This window comes from Limanda limanda, chromosome 2 (genome assembly GCF_963576545.1).
Source record: "Limanda limanda chromosome 2, fLimLim1.1, whole genome shotgun sequence".
NCBI classification, from domain to species: Eukaryota; Metazoa; Chordata; class Actinopteri; order Pleuronectiformes; family Pleuronectidae; genus Limanda; species Limanda limanda.
In genome coordinates this window covers 4,623,789-4,642,938 of record NC_083637.1, presented here as the reverse complement: position 1 = coordinate 4,642,938, position 19,150 = coordinate 4,623,789, and positions in this window count along the sequence as shown.

The following is a 19,150-nucleotide window of genomic DNA, read 5'->3' as shown; positions in this document are numbered from 1 at the left end:
GAGGGTCTGAGGTCAAGTCAGATCAGCGGGAGGTGGGGCAGGGGTGTCAGTCTTCGCTCAATCACACACACACACACACACACACACACACACACACACACACACACACACACACACACACACACACACACAGTGGATTCTCTTCAGAAGACATTACATTGACTTACATTGATTGCCTGGGGACCTGCTCTGACCCTAACCACATTTACTAGTTATCTAACACTAACCAGAATATTAACCTAAACTACTTTAAAACATGTTTTCACCTTAAAATTGAAGGAACACAATTTTGATGTCTCTAGTGCTGCATTCTGTCAAACGCCATTTGAAACCAGAAGTAACCATATTTGGAGGATCCAGGGGTGGAGCCTAACGGAGAGGCCGAGGTCACTATACCAGCCTACACCTGCACCCATTGGACGGAACTAGCTGTCAATCACGCTGTTCCAAGGTCTATAGAGCTTTATTTGACTCTAAATGGACCATAACAAATAACAGGAACATTAAAACTTCTAAGCTCCATTGAAGAAGACTTGAACCCAGAGATTGAGACGTAAGCTCATTAGGAAAAATTTTACTTTTCTCATAGAATTCTATAGCAAGAACCATTCATCTATTTTTATATACAGATTTTAGGGACTTTCTCTGTGCTTTCACTGTCTCATTTACACACACAAACACACACGAACACACACACACACATACACACACACACACACACACACACACACACACACACACAGTCATAAGGCACAGGGTTCAAAGCGGTGTTGCTCTGTGGTTATAATTAGTGTGTTATGGTTATGAGTTATGGTACCAGAGCTCCATATATCAGCCCGGCTGTCAGACCCCAGTACGGCGGCTTCTTAACCTCGAGCCATAACACAGACACACAGGGACACGCCGTGACTGACCCACATTGTTGCTGCTGCAGCTCAGACAAACGCACAATTGTGAGGAAAAATCCGATGTTTTGGCAGAAGGAGCCACACACGTCAAAATCTGACGTCAACCCCCGCACATCAAGACGACATCACACCGCATTCACATTATACCGTGGCTAACGGATAATTCTCTAATCTGATTGGCTGGGAGACGTGGATACACTTCTAATGCAAGTGTTTAATTGTAAAGTGGGGCTAAAGCTGTATGTTAAAGACGCAACCGAATGAGAACTAATACCCAGGGAGTCCAGGGATATTGTGGCTGAAGCAGCAACAAGGGTTGGACGTAGGTAGAAGAACATAGTCAAGGTGTTCCAGGCGGGTTAAGGTGTTTGAAAACACCATTTTAAATCAAAACGTTGTAGTATGGAGTTCCGGTGGAGAACACAAATGCAGAAGAACCAGGAGGTCACCAGAAAACCCAGAGTTCTCACAGTCCCGACACTTTTCTTGTTTAGTCTGGGACTGTCGTCATGTTCTACTGGCACCAAGTGAACCTTCCACTCTTCCACACTTTGTCTGAACTCGTTGTTTTGACTGAATCATGTGACTGCAAACAGGCTCTCTGATCTGCCATCCGCCCCCCCCCGGCCTCGGGGACGTGGTTTCATGCCACAAACTAGAACGGTTTGGGACAAATAATCTGATTTAATTCAATCAAGCTGCACCAAATTGGAAACACTCATAGATATCTGTGTATAGAAATCTGTGAGAATCCCAAAAGACGCATCTCGCAGTGTTAAAGGAAGTGAAAAATAAATTTCCCTGGATCTTCCCCTTGCTCCAAAATATGTAACGAGTTCTTTCTTGACTCATGTCTCATCCTTCCACCGAGTTTCACTGGAAATTTGTTCAGTAGTTTTTCCGTCATCCTGCTGACAAGAATCAAACAAAACAGTGAACAAGCAGACGGGGTGAAAACATAACCTCCTTGGCAAAGGCAGCAGACACGAGGGATCAGAGAAAAACCAGAAACGATTGCATAACCTCTTGCACATAACCAGTCAGTGTCCTGCTACTGGTGTGCGTGTCCAGATGAATGATGTCACATCTCACATTCATCTTTCAGAAACACACAGCTGCTGCTTTAGCTCCGGGGCAGAGCGAGTGTCAGCGGCGGCGAGCGAGAGCGGGCAGAAGTGAAACGATGTTCAGCGTGACACTCCACACTCGCCTCTGTTGTGGAGATGATGCGGCTGTTTTGGTTACAGACTTTGCCGCTGAGTTACTGAATGGTCTCTCAGTGTCTGTCTGTGTGGATCTACTCCAATAAAGCCGCTTAGCGATGGTGCAAGAGGAGACTGAAAACTAAGTTTGTTAGAAATTGTGTGCAGACATTTTAATGACCTCTGTCAAGGAGACAATGTTTCTCTTTGTCTTTCTGTGTGTGAGCAGGATTACACAAAAACTACTGGTTGGATTTCCACCAGTAGTTTTGGTGGAAATGGAAGTACTATTTTTTTTCCACTTTGTTCTGCAGCATTTCTCACAGAATACAGATTCAGATTCAGACAACTTTATTGATCACAAGGAAGGATTTTCATTTGATGATTCCCATCGAACCAAAGTCTTCACTGCACTTGCTAAACAACACACATGACAAGTGTGAAGCTGGTAAGATGAACGGTTGTTGAGATATGTGAGTCACATACAGACAGACAGGAGTATGAAATCTTAATTTTATGGCAATTTTTCAAATCCAATTATGTTTTAACGATATACCTGCTGCTTGCCACTGTTCTGAAGCTTTATCTGCCAAGTCTGGCCCCGGTGAGAATGAACACAACTGCAGCAATAACCATGAGGTCTGACTGTCTGCGTGGACGGTAAAAACTAAATTAACGATACGTGAACTGCACACGGTTATACAAGCAGCGTGGAAGCAAAACCAAGAGATTGAGGTGTGAGATGTGGCCTAAGAGGTTCTTCCTCTCATAAGAGTCTTTCCAGTTTGTTCTTTGTTAGGAGGATTATATAAAAACTACAAGAAGATGAGACTGAACAGCTCATGCAGATTACACGCTACTGGACACTATGCTTTCGTAATGTGAGAAGTTAAATGATTCCAACAAACTTGTATTTACTCAAGAGGAATCAGAAAGAGTTACGAGAGTTGCTGCATTAACAGCAGCTGACCTTCCTCTTAAGGCCGGCGCATGCTTCTGTGTTTTCAGGGGCCCGCAAGCGTAAGAGCCCTCCCGGGCCCCTTACGTGCTTACGTATCCCTTCTTACGTGCTTAAGTGCGTCGCCCAATTTTTCTAACTAGACGGCAAAGCTCCGCAAGCGTCACGTAGCCGGCAAGGCTGTGATTGGTCTGCTAACTACATAATTTCCGGAGTCGCATTTCCGGTTCATGCCCGATAATACCGGCGGAAACCACGGAAGATTTAGAAGAATGAATATGGACCAAATAGAAGAGCACACAGGAGAAGAGATCCGAAACTATGACCACTAGTATAACCCAGATTTGTTCGCACAAAAAGGCTCTGAGGAGCCATCGCGGCGATGTAAATAAATGGCTCTTCTTCATGCCACACACGAAGAAGAGCCGACTTCGACAAAAAACATTACTCCGCCTAGTGTTCTGGCGGGGAATTGCATGGCAACACGCGCAACGCTTGGAGAACCACGAATGACAACGAGTCCACAACTGCATGAAAAGCCGCAGACGCCGTTGCAGAAGCATGCGCCGGTCTTTAGCACCAACATGACACTTCTACGTTTATATAGAAGCTTACTGAATTTGGAACAAGGACATATTATATATTATATATTTCAAATAAACACATTTCTTTGTACATTTGGTTTTTAAAGCCACTAAATGAAACTCTTGGCCTCAAAGCTGATCCTGCCCTCGTCGGATGTCCAGGTTTCCACTGCACCACGTGTTGTTTTAACACTTCAGGATCTGGACGGGTCGTGTGACGGGTTGTTTTAACGCTTCACTACTGTACGTGGAAAACAGTCAAAGATCTCGTGATCGAGATCTGATGTTCAAGTGCGTTCACTCTGCTGCTCTCACTCATGTTCACGGCCGAAAGTCGAACAAACTGCAGCGGAGCCACTTCACTGACACTGGGAGCAAAAGAAAACAGATTGTGTAACTCTGCTGTGGTTTCTCCTGCGCTCCCTCTTCAGCATATTCCCTGAGTGCAGCGGGGAGAAAGGCGGCCTTTGTTTGGTTATATTAAGTCACTAATCTGTGGAGTCAACAGACGGAGGGTTTCTCTGCCCCTGCGGTTCTGCGGCGGCGGCCCTGTTTGGCTGATGGCTGCCATGGGGCTGCTCGTAAATGTCTTTATGGTTTTCTTCTAATTCTCTTCTTCCCAAGCCCCAGCCAGTGTGTGTGTGTGTGTGTAACTGATGTATATCTGCAGCTTTAAATGAGAGGGTCTCTCCACTAGAGTTTTGAGCTAAAGCAAATTACTCTGCAACCAATAGAGAAGAATGACAAAGAAGAACAGAATTGAACTATTTAAAAGGTGTTTTCATCCAACATTGTAGTGTTGAGCATTTTATCCAATAAGATAAAACAGAGCAATATAACAGACACGTCAGCTGTTTCCAGGTCCAGGTACTGAGAACCATCATGACCAATGGTGTTGGCTTCCAATTACCCTGTTTTTAAAGCATCGAATTAAAACCAAACTTACCAGACACATGGAGACGAGAACAATCATCAGTGTGATTAGAACTTGCGGAAATAACAGAAACTTTTATTTTTTACTTTTTAGTTTGGTCCGTGTCATATATCTTCTAACATTGATTGGGTGGTGTTAATGACCTATACTCCACCCGGCCACCAGGAGGCGATCGAGATGATGGGGCTTCAGTTGTAGGAGCCGACATGTTAATCATCTCTATGAACCAGGTGAGACTTTCAGTTTTGTAGAGAAACTGCAGAATCTCTGGGTTCATAAATATCTTTCATATACAAACAGCTTTGTGATGGACTGTTTATAGAAAAGTTTGATTACAGCTGTGAAGTATAATTTAAATTAGAGTTTACTATAGTAGAGTAAGGAAGTATTTTAAAAACATCCAAGTGATTCGCAGTCTTCAAGGTTCTTCTGTTTGGTTATATTCAAATTGAACAACTTCTCTTTTCATTAGAGATTTTGAAATACAAATTGTTCATGTGAAAACGCCTTTGTGATAGTCTGATGAAAAATCCTCTTTGTGTTATTTCCCTCGTTCCTGCTTCTCTCCCTCTATCTCTCCACCAAACCTTATCCCTCTCTCCATCTCGGCCCTGAAACCCTGGAGCTCTGTGACGTCTCGTGGTCGCTGGTTCAAAGCGTTTGCCAGTCGCGCTCCCGCTTTAAGGAGAATTCATGTGGTCGGCCCATTGGTGGTTTCCACAGGGAAAACATTTTCATATTAACTGATAAACCCTCTGAATAAGTGGAGCACATTGAGTGTACTGTGTGTTCTGTGCACATGTGTGTTGCCTGTCTCTGCATGTTCATGCACACAGGAGAGGCATCACGGTTTATGAACCAGATGCGGTTCTGGAAGAGGCCACCCACTCAGAGACTTGCGGACTGGGCTTTTCCCAAGACTCGTACCCGGGCCAAACTTATCCCGGGCCAGTTTGAACGGCTCCGTCCTGGTCCTGGGAAAAACGCTGTACCTGCACTAATGAACACTAATGTGTTTTCTCAAGCTGTTTTCACAAGTTCTCCCAATGCTGGTTAGTTATGGACTCGTTTTGAAATGCTATGAAACCATTTTTGGTTTCAGCACCGCCCTGATTCACGGCCATTCATTTCCACACAGCCGCAGAGGAGGCACTCTTCTATTCCTCTCTCTGTTTCTAATGTTCACACACTGTGTTAAGATATAACATCTATCTATCTATCTATCTATCTATCTATCTATCTATCTATCTATCTATCTATCTATCTATCTATCTATCTATCTATCTATCTATCTATCTATCTATCTATCTATCTATCTATCTATCTATCTATCTATCTATCTATCTATCTATCTATCTATCTATCTATCTATCTATCTATCTATCTATCTATCTATCTATCTATCTATCTATCTATCTATCTATCTATCTATCTATCTATCTATCTATCTATCTATCTATCTATCTATCTATCTATCTATCTATCTATCTATCTATCTTTCTTTCTTTCTATCCATCCATCCATCAATCCATCCATCCATCCATCCATCCCATCCATCCATCCATCCATCCATCCATCCATCCATCCATCCATCCATCCATCCATCCATCTATCTATCTATCTATCTATCTATCTATCTATCTATCTATCTATCTATCTATCTATCTATCTATCTATCTATCTATCTATCTATCTATCTATCTATCTATCTATCTATCTATCTATCTATCTATCTATCTATCTATCTATCTATCTATCTATCTATCTATCTATCTATCTATCTATCTATCTATCTATCTATGCATCTTACCAAATCCTTATTACAATTTTATTATGTTATTATTATATTTAAATATAAGCTTTATTATGACTGTAAATAAGTTGAAAACAAACCAAATATGTGGAACTTGAAATAACTCAAATAAAATGCCTGTTTATTTGTGGTTGGTGACAGTTTTCTGAGGCCTGAGTGATGTGATGATGTTCTGACCCTGAGTCACTGCAGCCATCTCTGTTATCTGAGGGTCAACGACTCTCACCCTCTGTAATTTGTAAACCTGTGTGTGTGTGTGTGTGTGTGTGTGTGTGTGTGTGTGTTCCTGACGTGAACCGCTCCCATGCTCCAAACCATCCATTTCCCAGGAAGTCTCTATCTCTCCGTCCCATCAGCTCCGAGTAACAAAGCAGCTTGTTCACACCAAAGGTCTGAGTGGAGCTCGGGGCCGTGTGGTGCTTCATCACCGCGCCCCCCCCCCCCTCAGGCCACAGCTGGACCAGGCAGGGCAGCGGCCCACCTGAGTGCAGCCTCTGGCCACACGTCTCTGCTGACAGGGGAAGACCTCACTCAGATTAGAGATCAATCAGGACAAAGAAAAGAGCAAAACAGGTCAAAGGCAGAGAAACGAGAGCCGTGAACTCTGGACAACTGGCGGAAGGATAATTTCCATATTGTCAAAAGATCTACTTTTTCTCGTCTTTCTAAATCCTCTTCTGTATCTCCTGCATTAACAACTCCTCTTTTTGTAGATATTTTTATTTTTTATTTTGTTTGTTTTTTCACTTTCAACCTCAGTCTCGTGTTGGAAATGTCGTCACTCTCTGGTTCACCCCGACATTCTCTGGAGTCGTGACCGACGGCTGGAAGATCGATCATCTGCAGCAGCTGACTCAGATATTTAGATTCTTAACTCTAGCCCCAGAGGTTCAGTGCAGGTCTGAAAGCAGCTTCACTGCAACAAGCATCAGGGAGAATAAAGAAAAGTCTCTGTCTCCTCTTCCCTTTCTTTCATTCCCCCCCGTCCCCGTCACCTCTCAGACCACCAAGGCTCCTTTTTATCTTGTCTTGTCTGACTTTGACAAGTTCACTTAAGCCTCAAAGCGAGTCGAGCGCGGCTCCATTAGGGAGGGATGAGAGATGTTTGCCGGGGGGGGGGGGAGGTGGAAACCTCAAGTCTTGGCAGGATGTTACTTTCTCTGAGCTGTTTTGTCAACAGGTGAAGACGAGATCGCAAACTCCACTTGTATTGTTCTTGCTTCAATCTTCTGGACATAGCGGACGTCTGAATGAGAGAAAAGAGCAGGAGGTTGTCAGAGCGGCCGATTGTGTGTTGATGTGACAACACAAGCTCTTGTCTGTTTGAATTGTTGTTTGACATGGTTCAAGCAAAGTAATACCCATGATTCCTTTTGTCCGACCAAGTGTGAAAATGAGAAAAAGGGACGAAACCTGGATTTCCATGTTTTTTTCCCGCGAAGACACTAATTCAAAATGTTTATAGTCAGAAATGAAGTTATTTCTTTGTCAGCAGGTTTACAGAAAATACTGGAGTAATTAACTTAACTTAACATTGCAAGTTAAGGCATTTAAAAAAATATATTTTTACCAATTGAAAGGAAAGAATTCATGGGAAACTCTGGCTCATATTTGAGAGTGATATCTATGAATGGTGCAAATGTGTATCAGTTTAGTTTTTATATAGGAACTGTATTACTAAATTTAAATTAAGGAAGTAGGGATTGAAAATGTCTGGAAAATTGGGTCAGGGCATTTTCTAGAGTTTTAAAAATCTCTGGCAGAACATGACTTATAAATTCTTCTGCAGAATTTGTTTTGTTTACAGCAACATTGACATCGGGCCTTGTTCACGACTTCATAATATCAGGAGAACATCAGGATGGAAAACAGCATCAAACACACGTTGTATGAGCAGTTGAACTTTAGGTTCTCTGGCCTAAATCAACTTACAGGAGGCACGAGGTAGAATTTCTTTTTCCTCTAATGTACAAAGAAAATGATGGCCTCAATAAATTCAAATTGTCAGGGCAGCCATAAACCAGCTACAGATGCTCGAGAGCGGAGTCGTGGAGCGGAGGTGAGATGAGAGGGGAATTAAAGGGGAGATAAATTTTGGATGGAGGAGAAGAAGATATGAGGATAAGAGAAGAAAGAGAAGATGATGGAGAGGTGAAGATGAAGAACTGTCAGTTCTGTGGGAGAACCTCATAAACTCCAGCTGATGTTACCTCTGGGTCGAGGGCAGCACGTTGCCTTATGAGTAAATCTTTACAGTCAAGTCAGGCAGAGGTATCCGAAAACCACACAGGCTGAAAAACACAAGTTAACTTTGTGTCTCAAAGTTAACTAGACACAGGTGAAAGTAACCAAGAAGTGGCGGAAAGGCAAAGGACCAAGACAGGAAGTGAAGTATTCTGAAACGCAGGTGAACACAAAATAAAACAGGAAGTGATAAACTCACAGTAGAAATAATCGATATACAATAGACTCACATTCTGTGTGATCATCATTTAAAGAATTTAAACACGGCTTTAATGTGTCTTCATCTTTGAACATGATGACGTTAGTGGTCAATCAGCAATTGTGTCATTTTAAGAATCATTTTTCTTGCAGTATAAATGTATTCTCTATCATGGGTTTTGTTTTGTTTATTTATGAATTGTCACATGGGCCTGAATCAGTTTGTCTCCCTGGCTGTAAACATCCCGGCCCCGACTCTACACCCTGCAGCCGTGAACACACTTTATAACTGTCCTCTGCTCTAAAGACTCCCGAGGCTTACAGGAGACAGAGAAACACTTTGCTCTTCACTTCCCCAGCGTTTGATCCCAGAGTGAGAGAGAGAGAGAGAGAGAGAGAGAGAGAGAGAGAGAGAGAGAGAGAGAGAGAGCACTGGGACTGTGCCAACATGAAATCAAAACAGAAATCCACCGCTGGCAAGATGGAAACCTCTTGTTTTTGAAGTCGGGGATGATTCCTCGCCTCGATCCCTGGATTTGAGTTTTGATGCTGTTATGATGTGGCGCGATGAGAGAGGGATGAAGAGCAGGAGGGATGAAGAGCAGGAGGGATGAAGAGCAGGAGGGATGAAGAGCAGGAGGGGAGAGAGCGATATGAGTTCCTGCTGAGGAGGACAGCCGTAGCGAAGCCAGTGGGCAAATATGATTTGTGACGGGACCTGCAGAACGTCCGTGAAGAGCAATGTCTCCTCCTGGAAGTGGTTCCTCTTTGATCTCGGTGAGGAGCCGACAAGATGTTACAAATCAAAGAGGAGGTTAGAAGAGAGGGAGGCTGAACGGCTTCAGATTCCTCCTTCAAATGTTTGATGTCTTAAGTCTGAAACGCTCCTGCCAGGAATGAAATGTGAAATTAGATTGAAGGGCAAATAATAAAAAACATGCAGAAGTAGAAAAAACGTGTGTGTGTGTCTGTGTGTGTGTGTGTGTGTGTGTCCACCATTCACAGGATATGGAGAATGGTGTGTGATTGGTGATTCCTCTCTCTTTGTCCTGCAGAGACCCGAACCCCCTCGGGTGAGAGCATCTTGGAGGAATCTGGATCCCCGTGGAAGGCAAGCTGGCACCTGACGGCCGGACAAAGCTGAGGTCACGAGGTCGTGAGTCAAAGGTCACGAGCAAAAAAAGGCGCGATGTGGATGCAGGAGAAAGATCTGTGAATCACCTCGGAATCATTTTGTCTCCGTCTTATTAACTGTCTCGCTCCTGTGGAGGCCGGAGAGCAGCTGTTCCTTTCTTCACCGGGGGGGGAAGAGGTTCGGCTGATTGATGCCGGGGCCGGCGGCTCCACAGAACTCACATGTCTCCTGCTGGTGCTTCTCGTTTTCTGTCTGCGACGTTTCCCCTCATCAATTTGCAGCTCGTTATGTTTGTGACAAGACTAAGGGACTTGTAGGAAAGAGCAATTAAAGATGGACGACGCAGCTCCACTTCCTCCCTAAAGCCAAAATATCTCTGTGGAGTTTTGAGATCCGACCGATGCACGTGCTCGACCAAATAACAGATTTAGACCCATTAGCTAAATGCTAATGTCATCCTGCTAACATGTGGACAATTGCAATGCTGATGATATGATCTTTAGCTGTTTTATTGACTGTGTTCACAAAGTTCACACAAACCACTGTGTCTGTAAAATGGCGCCTGGACATTTTGGGAGTTTGTCTTTAACGTAAGAGAAACCCAGAGGGAGATTGTCCGGGTCAGACACGTTCACAGCAACAGTTAGAGGTCATGCATGTGACCTCTAACCTTCAGACCTTCAGACCTTCTGGCCAAAAAGCTCTCAGAGTCAGTTTCAGTCCAAGTTCACATCTTCGTCTGCGTCTTCTACGTGTATGAAACCGCATTTTCCTCCTGAGATATTTGAGTTCTTCCAGTTTTGCCTCCAACTGTTTCTGTTGTATTCCCACGTGGTCTCACTCGGACATTTCACATTTCACAAGCAGCAGGAACAGTTCCGGTAAAACTCAGACAATCAAACTTTGCATTGTCAGATTCAGGCCCTGTGGAAAAATATCAAAAAAATGTCCAGATTTCAGCGCATGCATCTCATTCACTGTGACATTTTTAGAACTAAAGCTTTATTCTGAAATGCAGGAGTCAATAAGATCCAGGTTGAATTTTAACACTGAAAGCGACAAACTTTCCTCTAACTCTTATGAGAAGCTCCTGTGCATTGTGTATTCAGCCCGGGACGGTTTACGTAATGGTGCTGGTGATAAAGAGGGAAGTCATTGTGGTGCTGGTCGGGTCACTGCGTGGTTTCCTCCCTGAAGCCAGACCTCCCTTTATGCCGCCTTGAATGAAGCACATTTACCGGCTTTGTCATGTGATGGTCGTTTATTTCCTTTATGTTGGTTGCGTGTCTGCCAGGGTCAAATCAACACGAGCGCGTTGCTCTTCCTCTTCTCCAGCTTTTTTAAAAGTGTTTGAAATACCGACGTGTGTCTTTTTTGAATCCACTCTCGTTGGCTTCTCGGCGTCCGGTGAGATTTACGGTGTAAGTTGGACAAAGAAAGAAAAATGATTAACTTGCCTGTTAGTGTTTTGGCAAATCATCAAACTGTCAGAGCGCCGGATGGTTTGAATCTCTTCCCCTGGTCCAGAAGTCCCTGAAGCATGTGCCTCCCGAAGCTCATTCAAATAATAAAAGCAGATTTACTATCTGCCCAGTGGATGCTGTGGACTCTTTCTTCCACATTCACCTCCTCATAAGCCCCCCCGCTCCCCCCCCAGCTCCCCTCCTGCAGCCTCTCTCTCTTTTCTCAGCGCTGACATGAGTTCTACTCAAAGAGGCCTATAATTCAAATGAGCTCAATACACGAGTGAAGAAAGAGCCCGACGATGGTGGCACCTCCACACAAGACGCACAAGAGAGCCAATGAAAAGCTCTGAACGCTCTTTACACAATCACAAGGGCTCTTCTCTGTGCTTCTCAACCAGGCTCTGATTACAACACTCTGATGACGGCTGTTAAAGATCTAAACTGAAATTAGGTCCTGACATTTCCCGAGTTCCACAACATTTTCCTCTTCAAACAATGATTTTATAGACAAAGTTCAGATTGTGAATCCACATAAACAAGAGTAAAGTAGCTTATTTTAAGACCCAAACTCAATCACCATCGTACACTCGCATTTAGACGTTCAGGTCTTCAACCAAACCTCTTCGTCTTGTCTTTGAATTTAAGGGGGTGGGTGCAAACTAGTTGCTGCCGTGGACTATTGTAATCATCTGTTCTCGGCCCGGCCCCCTCAGCTTGGGGCCCCCAGGCCACTGCACGATTTGCAACACCCCTGCTCTTGTTTCAGCAGTGAATGTTTATTTCGGACAGACCCGTTCATTTGAACTCAGATTTTCGTGTCATTCAATTGTCAACACCATCATTAGGAGTCAGGAAAACATGAGGGAAATCAAATTTGGCAAAGTTTTGTGTTTTATTATTAAGTGAATAAAGAGTAATAAAAGAAAAAATTTAAAATTCCCACAATAAAATAGATTATTAACTAACATTTTCATTATGACATAAAAGTGCAAGTAGACACTAAATAACACTTATTCAGGTAAATAGCATGTTAAATATACTATGATATCCTGAGTATCCACAGTGTGCAGTACTTAAATATTCATGTATGTGCTGCACACAAAAGGCATGAAGAGAGCTGCAGGTCATGTACACTCATATTAATCCACTGTCATCACAATGGCTCTTAATGGCTCAGCGGTAAATGAGAACACAGCGGCCGGGGGTGGGGGGGATTAAAGTGCGAGAGAACACGAGTCACATAAAAATAACCGGGATGGACAGACTTTGCTCACAGCTGCATGTGACATCGGGTTTAATCTCCGAGCACGTCAGCCTCACGGGAGTCGGAGGCCGAAGACGTTTCCCCGGCCGTAACGCAGACGGCGTTTGGTTTTTACGAGCCGGGAAACGCCAACACACACCTTAACCCTCCAACAATCCACCTCCCTTCTCCAGTGAGTACATCAAAAAGCACTTATCCCCCCCCGAGCTCTTTCACCGCTGCTTCTCCCTTAGCGGCAGCGGCGAAGCCCTTAGCTCGGCCCAGCCAAAGACAATGGCGGAGCTGCAGGGGATGGAGACGACATGGGGGGGGGGGGGGTTCTATTTTGTTGAGTGATTTGGAGTGGCTGACAGCAGGACAGCTTTTTTTTTTGTTGTTGTAGTGTTTGTGTGCGAGTGGAAGAGGCTTATGACTTTAAAGAGCTGTGCTGAAGTCAAGCAGAGAACTGAGGAGCTGCAGTCGTGAGGTGAATTGGTTGTGTGGGGGGGGAAGTGTTGATCTGGATGGAGGAGTCGTCATGGAAACCTGCAGGAAGTCCGACGGCTTCTAGAAGTCAAAATCACATCACTTTAACTAAAGAAACTTTTACCTGAAAAGTGTAAATAACCCCCAGAATCTATTGCTGCAGCTCCTCTATTCAGCCTCTGTCTCAAGCACTTGTCTCTTTAAGGCAGAGAGTTTGTGGTGATGTAAACATGATCACATGATCTCTGCAGCGGAGTCAACACGTCACTTCCTGTCTCTGTCTGCTGCACCCATAGATATATACAAAGACTAGATGTCTCGTCTGCGTTGCCGGCCAACGGAGTCGAACGTCACCACATGGCGGCCATCTTGCTAGGGGGCAGCTCGCTCACCCAGAACATTGTGTTGGTAGTGGTAAATAACCATAACTTGCTCAATTTTCAACCGATTTTTAAACGGTTTGGTTTGTTATAAATGTCAGAGATGTAGATATGACACTTCATACTAATGAATAATTATGTTATTTTCTAAAAAATTCAATGATTTATGCAGTGTCATAACTACATCTCTGACGTTTATAGAAAACCAGACCGTTTAAAAATCTGTTGAAAATTGAGCAAGTTATGGTTATTTAAAAAGTAAGTACCACTACAACACAATGTTACGGGTGAGCGAGCTCACTCTAGCAAGATGGCCGCCATGTGCGGACGTCGGGCTCCGTTCGAACGAGACATCTAGTATTTATATATATCTATGGCTGCACCAACCTGCTCCACCTTTCCCCAGGATAATGTGGAGGATTTGATGCTGTTGTGAACGCGTCCGTGCAGAAAACCTCCCGCTGGGTTGTGCATGTATGAAAGGAAAACTCCAGGTCAACTCATGTCTAAAAGACGGCTTTTGTTTGAAAGTTAAACTCACAACATCAAAATGTTGTAATCAGAACATTTTTAAGGAACTTCCAGCAGATTCTATGCCTTTATTCTGCCAGTTTGACTTTTTCCGATATAATTTCATTCAACTCCATTGTTGTGTGAGGTTTTCACCTCCGTCACGTAAATACTATACCCATTATAATTAAACATCAATTTGCTGTGGCTGTTTTTCTTCCGAGGACCTCGGATCAGTAATCTGGTAACCGGGCGTTTGTGTTGTGTTTTCAAGTCTCACTGGGACCAAATGCTTCACACTTAGTTACTAACACAACCATGCAGATCACTGGGCTTCCCACTGAGACACATCCACTGTTGAGCTCGGGATTAAACACCGAACCCGACAATTAATGGATAATGAATGGATGTTCCACCTGAACTGCAGGGTGGAAAATACATTTACTAGATGACTCAAAGATTTCCTGATGGGAGCCGGGTTCTGGTGGCAGCCGATGGCCCTGGAGGAGCAGAACAGGAAGCAGGAGACACACAGGAAGAGGAAACGGTTCTGACTAACAAGTACAAATGGATTTGTTCCGCTGCGCAGAATGAGAGTTTAAACCTGGAGGGTGAGAAGACAACCACACAAGACAGAGAGAGAGAGGGAGCGCTGATCTTTATTACAAACATGTGGACACCAGCTGAGAATTAGCATAATGGGAAAACAGAATATTACACAGATGCTTCTTCTATCTCGTATTTTCCTCGTTCTCTCCTCCTTTCTTTTCTTTCTGGGGACAGGAAGAGTCGGCATCACTGGACCCAGCAGCAAAACATCAGCCTTGACCACACAGCAGTAAATCCTCCGACAGCGACGCCAAACCTCCACGGTCTGCGTCCCTGTGACGAGGAGCTGGACGTCTTCCGCAGCTCTGTGTGACACAATGAGAATGAAGGGAGGAAATCAGAAGAAATCAGAAGAAAGAAAGCACCTTAAATTAAACGTGCTGGACTCTGGTCTGTCCTGTTGTCCTTTGCCAAAAGACAATTTCTCTCTGACCGCCACAGTTACATCACGTCTTTGTCCAAGTTCTCCTCCTCCGCAGATCCTCTTGTTTCAGGGCGACCCGGCTTCTTCAGGGACCAGACACACAACTCCTCAGGGTTCTGGAAAAACATCTCCTCAGTGCAGGGACACTACACTGAAGCCAGTTTTTCACAAACAGATCCATAAACATAATGAACATTACACAATGTGTCCATTAGCTCATGGTGTGTTGCATTATGCCGGGAGAGGCGGTGGACTAGTGGCAGAAACTTGGACTATGGGCAGAAAAGGTCTCTGGTTCGTCTCTGGTTCGACTCCACGGAGAAACAACAAAAAGACGAACCTGAATTGATCTGTCCAAAAATCCAAGAGGATTCTCCCTACCCTGTCTAGTGCCCCTGAGCAAGGCACCTTACTCCCCCAACATCTGCTCCCCGGGCGCCGTACATGGCTGCTCACTGCTCTGTGTGTGCTGCACCAGATGAAAGCAGAGGTTAAATTTCCCCTTGCATGAACGTGCGGGATAATAAAATGTATCTTAATTAATTAAAACTGTGATCGGTATAACAGATAGACTGTAGATAAAGATGGATGATAGGTCTGCACTTTCTCTTTCACTTCCTTAAGCCAAAATGTCCCAGTTCTGGGAGCTGCCATCCTGCACCGGTGACCTCATTTGTGGCCAGCGTCTGCACAGAAATTATCAATGTACCAACGTCCCACTGATACACAACCAGTGTGTGTCTAGTAGCCAGTAAATTGAATTCTCCACATGTCTCTGGCTGCCCATAACGTTAGCCCACAGTTAGCTAGTAGCTTCAACAAACTCTAAGGTCTGAAGTCGAGAGCCTAGATAAGGAGGCTGTGTCCTAGTCTCAGCTGTCAATCATGATGCTTCACCTCTTTTTATTTCATCAAATAACTAATTAAAACCCAAGTTACCAGAAACACCAAACAGTGGAACATACATCAGTGTGATAATAAAAATTCTGTTTTATGCAGTTGATCAAATGCTGAACAATCTCTCCGAAGAAACCAGTCCGGCTTCCACTTCTTTTTATTCTTCGATTAGTCTCAACTCAAATCCACTTCAACCTCTGTTGGTCGGATTCAATTTTCTTTCTCTGGGAACCTTTCACACCTGTTACTTTTCCCTCTGTCTCAAATGAAAAGTGCAAAGTTCCAGAATGAGGGTAATGGTGGTGTGTGTTGGACAGACCTACAGCGACAGGGGACTCCAACACAATAGGTGTGAAAATGCACGAAAAGGATCCTGACACTGAATCAGCAACAACAGGACCCGGAGGTGTTTAAACCAGTGAAGAGCACTGACCCGGAAACATGGAAACCTTCAGCTTCTCAATCGCCGGAGTGCAGGAATCCCGAGGTTTAGTAATCTGATCTGAGATCTGTCCTCGGACTTTCCACCGGCTTCCATCAGGTTGTGTTTGACCTGTGGAGCGTTCAGCTTTTTAGCAAGCATGTTGTTAATCTGCTTAACGGAGCTTTAGAGAAAGATGGAGGCTCGGTTTCACACACACACACACACACACACGCACACACACACACACACACACACACACACACACACACACACACACACACACACACACACACACACACACCCACACTGTTATCCACTCCCACACACGAAGACACACTTTCATTGTGTCTCATCTGCACACACACACACACACACGCTACCATCCTGTCTGTTTTCATTTCCTCCCTCTCACCTTTCAGTCCCTGTTACACAGTCTTATCCCCATCTGTCTCCTCTCTTTGTTCCCCCCCCAACAAACGATTTCGCTGCATCACTCCCACACGATTCTTTTCCTCCTTTTACAAATGCACATGTTGGTTATTTCTGCAGAATCCAGACGAAACTGCAGCGTCTCTCTTTCTTCTGCAGATTTCTCAGACGGAACCCAAACCCAGAGTCTCCGGACACAGTGTTGTCTTTGTGCAGCTCACGCAATTATGACTTTTATGTAATTTGTAAAAAAAAACCCACTCTGGTTTCAGCGTTGGCCGGCGTCTCCGACATGGTTTACACCAGCTGGTCCAAGAGCAACACGCCAGTTATGCAGATCCACCTCAAGCCTGCAGCAAGTCACCCGCCTGTCTGCCTCGTCGGCCCTTTCCACGCCACAACCAACAAACATTTGTTTTGTCCGCAGCTTGTTACGCGTCCAGTCGCCTGTCGGGAGCATGTCCCAATAAGTGTTTAACGTCTGAATCACACAGAGACGCTTGAGGCCGCGGCCGCAGCGTAACAGTCTAAACAGCAGCTCTGTGGGACGCCAGCAGGGGGAGGAGCCGACTCGTGGCTTCAGGTTTGGACGACAGCGAGAAAAACCATCATGTCTTCACCACCGAGAGAGGAAAACACAGTCCTCTCTTTATTCAGCTGTTTACTGATTGGCTGCTTTCCCCCAAAACCGGTGTTGTTGTTTTTACGTAAATCCCATTTTACTTTTGCAGAAAGGAAACAAAGCAGTTTTTTGCAAACATTTTTACAATCGGACAAGTTGATGTTAGGATGCAACCGGATGTTAAAGACACCTGAGCGTGTGACACTGGATGAAGCCAATGAGAAGCAGTGGAAAGCTCTGCATGAAGGCCAATGGGTTTATGGTCAAGAGCAAATCTCCAAGTTCCTTGCATCTGTTATTTGTGTTTGTCTGGTAGATACAGTTTTCGTGAGACTTCACTGAGGAGACTCGTGGTTCTGCGTGAAATAAAAAATGCAGTTGACGTTTTATTGAGAGTTTTTTTTTTTAAACCACTGCTAATCATCCCCTGCTTCAGGTTATAGAGTCATTAACAATCATTAGGCCACTGCATTTCATAACCTCAACCATAAAACCACTTTATTACCAAACTGTTGCCATGTTGAAGAATGTGAAGAGAAATCCCTGGATCTGCTCGTTTATTCAAATCTGGATCCAAAATTAAAAGGAGACGTGAGGGTTTTTGTGTTGTGTACTTTTCTGTGAATATAAAAGTTCTGCAAAGTTAAAAAGCCAAAAGTCTGCGGGTAAGGGAGCTCCTCTCTCTCAGTGTTCAGACAGATACTTCCAGGGACTCAAAGGTTGTGTTTGGTACTTCCATTGCAAATCAGGCACCGGTTCCTACATGACCAGCACCAACCGGAACGAATCAAAACTAAGATTTTGGGAGCCTCTGCTTTTTTAGCTACATGGATCTGGCAGCAAGTCAGATTGGCCTCCAACCTCAAAGTGTGGCTGTCTGTCACGTGACACTAGACAAGAGCCACCGACATCTTGTAGATCTGGTGGTGGTCTGCACCTTGTTGTGTTGTGTACCGCCAATAAACCAAGAGAAGAAGAAAAAGGAAGGGAGGAACACGGCAACTGAAACTGTTATGAAGTGTTAAATTACCGTAGATAGGTTTGGTTTTATTCATCATTTTAGATTTTTTTTTTTATTGAATTTGACATGGTCTTGTAGAAGTGTGAGAGTTTTTTTCTGTATGAAAGCAAGAGAGCTAATGAGAGTGGACACTAAATGAGCAGCTTTGTCATGTTTTGATATAAGGTCGGTTCACGTCAGCGGGATGAGGTCGCCTCTGAAAACATTTCCCTTCCAATTAAACCTTTTGTCATTTCCTCCGCACGAGTTTGAAATAACAAAAGTAACTCTGAAACTTTGAGAGAAAATCACCTGTCACCAGTTACTCCACCTCTTTCCTTTGGTCCGGTTTTATATGTGTGTTGTTCTCACTTAGAAATTCACAGGGGTTTTAGCCTCGGTATTATGATCCTGCAGATAATCCCTCTATCTCTCTCTTTCTCTCTCTCTCTCTCTCACACACACAGCAGTTCAGTTTCTCTTCTTTCCGTTTGAAATTAATTCTTAAATCCGTCAGTCACACAAGCCTTTTATGACAAAGCTGTTTCATGAAACGTTTTTTTTTCTTTAACGCTCAATACTCCGATTTGTGTTTTCATATAAATAGTTTATTAGTATCAGTAACATGTGAGGAGGATCTTTGTCCCTCCATTCTGTGATAACATTACTAAATAGAAACAGACA